This window comes from Vombatus ursinus, unplaced genomic scaffold, assembly GCF_900497805.2.
Source record: "Vombatus ursinus unplaced genomic scaffold, bare-nosed wombat genome assembly UNPS02009214.1, whole genome shotgun sequence".
NCBI lineage: Eukaryota > Metazoa > Chordata > Mammalia > Diprotodontia > Vombatidae > Vombatus > Vombatus ursinus.
The window spans coordinates 1-5,120 of NW_020948992.1; the positions used below are offsets into that span (position 1 = coordinate 1).

Genomic DNA, 5,120 nt, shown 5'->3' on the forward strand with positions numbered 1-5,120 from the left:
GCACAGCCAAAGGCTACGACGAGAGGTGGGACCAGGCAGGCTTAGTCTTGGGACATTCGGATAAAAAGAGGAGCCACCGGACCCAGGGCTAAGCAATCTCCCGGCCAGACCCTCAAGTCTGTTTAGAGGTCCGGCTCTCCCCAGGTCCCGCCGCCGCTGAGACGCTCAGGTGAGGGCTGGGAGAGCCGCAGCTCCCAGGTCCGAGGGGAGGGGCTCAGAAAGGAGCAAAGTCCTCAGGCTCCGGGGGACCCCCGGGATGGGAAGGAGAGAAAGAGGGGGACAGAGCCCGGGCTTGGGAAGGAGGATGGTTGGGGAAGAGTTACTTCCTGTTGCGGCTGGCACATGCGGCTGAGTGGGCAGAGCTTGGCCAGCTGTGAGTGTGAGTGTGAGTGTGAGTGTGTGTGTGTGTGTGTGTGTGTGTGTGTGTGTGTGTGTTGTGGGTTCCACCTGAACGGGGAATGGGTGGCGGTTGAGTTTAAGGCGATGCATCCTTTCACGGAGTCAGCGTGAAACCAGGACAAGTTAATAGCATCTACTTCCCAGGAAGGTTGTTAGGCCGCTCAAGTGGTAGAGCCGGTAGAGCCCTCTGTAAACCTTAAAAAACGTTAAAGGAATGTTTGCCTTTCTTTTTATTACCATTACTATTATAGAAGCGCAGGTTATTGAGTCCGCAGCTTATGGAGGCTGTGGTGTGTTTTTGGCCCTCACTTAATGGGAGAGGAGATGATAAGGAGGAGAGGGCATTGAAGAGGGTCACTTTTTGGATGGATTTGATGATGAGGAGTGGCCTGCCCCAGGAAGACCTGTGACTTTCTTCTCAGATCTGATCTGGGGCTGTACTCCCTCCCTTTTCCGAGTTTATTCATCTCCGATGACCTGGAGCCTTCTGGATTTCCTCTCCTTGCAAACTCTGCAGACATCCATGGGGTTGGGGGGGGGGAGGTGGGGGCTAGAGAAGTGTAAATGTACTGGCTTGTGTCTGTGTGTACCCCTCTCTTCCAGAGGAGGAGGAAAAGAGCTCCCCTCCTGGGGCCCACTTGAAAGACCCCTTACAATGCCCTGAAAATCCCCCACATCGGGTGCCCTAAAGCTGGGAAAGCTGGCTTCTGGCCTCTAGCCAAGTCCCATCTGCCTGGCTGGGATCCTAGCTCACATGGATACTCCCACCTGACCTCCTTTCCCAGATTGGAGAGGTGGACCTTGTTAGGAGAGAGGCAAGCAAGAAATTGTTTTAGGATGCAGAAGGTTTAGATGCCCAGAGTTTGTGTGACCTGCTTCCCTATCCTTGTACTTGTAAAAGATGGATTTTGGCTTGCAGGGCCTTTGGATCTAAACCTGATAGGATCTGAAAGTCTGGAGGTGGCTATCTCATTCTGGTGTAGAAAAGACAGAAAAGGATTTTGTCCTCTCCCACTCCCTCCTTCAGCAGCTGACTGTAAAGCCTTACCTTTAGACTTTGTAGTATCAAATTTAGAGTTGGAAGGGACCTTAGAGAAACTGAGGTCCTGGAGTGAAGTGACATGCCCATATATGCCCATATCATAGTGACAGAGGTCAGGATTGAATCCATGTCACCCTGATGTCAAATCTAGCTTTATTCTAGGCTAGTATGTTGCTTGGTTATGCTCTTGAGAAATGGGGTTGTTTTGAGTTCTGGAGAAGGTGCATTTGGTGATTAGGTTTGGGGAGAGGCTTAGAAATGTTGTAGTGGCTTTAAGAAAAACATTTGCTTATTACCTATTATGTGCCAGACATTGTGCTAAATACTGAGGTTATAAAGAGTGAAAAGACAGTTCCTTCCCTCAATAAAGCAGTAATCTGCAGACTTTTGCTACAACACACTCCCCATCAGGAAAAAAAATTTGTGAGCACTTGCTCAATACATATGTACATTTACTTCTATAAATTATACATGTACTCCTGTGCTAATAAACACAAATAGAAAAATTTAAAGTATAACATAAAAATGAAATAATATAATCCTAGGGGCAATAGAAAAACTGGAGTGTACGGGAGATAATAAAGAGCAAAATGGTCACTTTAGAATGATTTGCCTGCTGTGTGAGGATAGGATGGAATGGAGGAAGACTCAGTGCCATGTGATGAATTAGAAGACTATTGCTAAAGTCCATTGGAGAGGTGATTAGGACCTGAACTAGGCTTTTGTGAAGACCAAAGAGAAAGATGCTTTGGCAACTGATTGGATATCTGGGGTGAGGGAAAGTTGAAGGTCAGACTGAGGTTGAGAGCTTAGGAGGGACAGTGGTATCCTTGACAATAATAGCTGTCATAGTTTGGAAAACAAGTGGGTTGGAGGAGAAAGATAATGTAATAAAATGTGCATATCCCGAACACCCTTACCTCCTCCTGTGGGACTCACAGGAATAGAGATAAGAGTCTTTTACTAGTCACTGCTGCAGCTACAACTCCCTCCCTTCCCCCATTTTCTCAAATGGTGCTCCTTGGTACTAGTTTCATCATAGCTGCCTTTAGTTGGGGTAGTTTGGGAACCTGAGAGAGAAGGTTGAGTAAGAGATTACTAGTGTAATTGTATTAGAGACAAGCCTTGTAGGTTGACAGTCAGGAAGTAGGATTTGATCAGACGTCAGCCTCTGAGGTTAATCATGGTAATAATTTTTTAAAAATAGCTGGTGCCTTAAGGTTTCCAAAGTCCTTTGCAAATATTATATCATTTTATCCTCACAACACCCTTGTGAGGTAGGTGCTGTTATTATCCCCATTTTACAGATAAAGAAACTGAGGCTGAGTGTTTAAGTGATTTGCCTACAGCCCCACAGCAATTACTAAGTGTCTGAGGCAGAATTTGAGCTCAGGTCTTCCTAACCCTAGGTCCAGCACTCTATTCACTGTGCCACCTGCCTCTAACCCACTGTGGTCAGACCTTTGCTTCCATTTTGGGAACCACTGCCATAAAATTTAGGAGCATTTCAGCTTTTAAAATTGTTACTTTGAACAGGATGCCAGTTTTTATTATTTGTACTATTAATATTGGCACTTTATTGAGCAGTGTCTCTGGTTTAATGTTTTTGTATCTATGTCTGAACTCCCTGAAAAACTCTAGATCAGCATTACATCTCATATTTACCTTCACTCCATCCCACCCCACACACAATACTGAACACATAACTAAATAATGTATGAATATTTGGTGGAATGAAATTTGTTTTTCCACTGGGAATATTGGGTTTATTTCCCAAAGAAACAAGAGCTTGGATTTTGGTTTGGCTTGAGTTTCAATCATACACATTTTCTAACTCTTCCCTTCCTTTTTTCCCCTTAAGGCTTGAAACATGAATTTGTATGTGTGTTTAGCTTGCCTATGCTTGGGGATAGTAGCTGCTGTTCCAGAACTTGACCGGACTTTAGATGCTAAATGGTACCAATGGAAGTCACAACATAGAAGGACCTATGCAGTGGTAAGATTTAAGCTACTTTTTTCCCCAGATGTATTAAGTACCACATGTCCAAGGTGGACTAATGAAATAGCCTTTCCCCAGAAGCCAAAAATTACCCAGACAAGAGCTTCATTTGCTCAAGACTGTTGCTTTTCCCACCAAAGTTCAAAGGGTAGGGATGTCTAGCATCAGAGCTTGGAAACCCTTCTGGGACAGCAACATTTGGATGTGGTCACCATCCCAACTGGATGCTAACCAAGTGATTGATAGTGCATTTGGTCTGAGGATAGTTTCACTTGCATGTGTAATGATATAAGCAGAAGGTTATTGAACTTTACATTTTTGCACTTGCTTCCAGACTGAAGATCATTGGAGGAGAGCAACATGGAGAAGAAGATGAGAATGATTGAAAAGCACAATCAAGAGTACAAGGCTGGCAAACATAGTTTCCAGATGGAAATGAACAAGTTTGGCGATATGGTGGGTGTGTTGTAACAATCTGATGTTAATAGTGTGAGTAGTCAGTTTTCTTTTGCTCCCAATATGCTTCATATAAATCATCTTTCTCTTCATTTTAGACCAATGAGGAATTCAGACAAGTGATGAATGGCTTTAGACAAAACAGATTTCAAAGGAAGTACAAAGGAACTCTGTTTCGTGAACCTCACTTTGTACAGATCCCTAAATCTGTAGACTGGAGAGACAAGGGCTACGTCACTCCTGTTAAGAATCAGGTATGAAAAACTGTGTAAGCTTGAACCACAGATGACCCAGATAAAACTCAGCGAAACTTAAGATTGATAGTCTCTTAAATAATGGGACTTCATCTCAGATCTGTGACTGAGTTCCTTTCCACATTTAAAACTGTTTACATCTGTCTGAAAAAGATAAGTAAGATTAACTTGTATACTACCCAGTGCTACATTTTGACTTTTGCAGGGTCGATGTGGTTCTTGCTGGGCATTTAGTGCTACTGGTTGCCTGGAAGGCCAGTGGTTCCATGAAACAGGCAAACTTGTTTCACTTAGTGAACAGAATTTGATTGACTACATTACGAATGACGGCAACTGAGGCTGTTACGGAGGTTTAATGGATAATGCCTTTGAATATGTGAAGAGAAATGCAGGCATTGATACAGAGGAATCATATCCCTATGAGGCAATGGTAAATATAGTTATTGGATTTCCCATCATTTGGGTTTAACTATATTTGAAAGGAGAGTCTCCGTTTGGGGGATGGGAGCTGAGGAAGCCTGCAAAGACTAAAGACCTATATACCCACCTTCCTAACTAAAGAAAATCTGTAACTGAATCCAAAATATATCAACACTAAAAATGAGCTGCCGTCACTATGAATACAATCACCCATTGAGAGGAGATCTTAGGAAGTATATAGGCTGTATTGTCTTAGACACTGTAGAGATCATTTGGTCAGACATCTTCATTTTACAATGACTTGCTCAAGATCACAAACATAGTAATAAGGCGCAAACTCTGGATTGGAAGCCAGGTTCCCTGAACCTAAATCCATTCTTGCCTTTGTAGTCTACCCTTGTGCCTTCCTGACACCTAACTCCCACTAGTGCCTCCTTAGGAGAAGGGAATTAAATGACAATTGAGTAGAATTTTGCATAATAACTGCTGACATTTCTCTCATGTTTGAAGTTTACAAACATGTCATTCACTTAATCTCTTTTGATCCTCA

The 5,120-nt window shown here is 43.4% G+C and overlaps 1 pseudogene; it reads left to right on the forward strand.

Moving 5' to 3' along the window:
• Window positions 1-3,311: 3,311 nt before the first annotated feature.
• On the forward strand, window positions 3,312-4,580 carry LOC114035873 (annotated as a pseudogene).
• The last annotated feature ends 540 nt before the right edge of the window (window positions 4,581-5,120 follow it).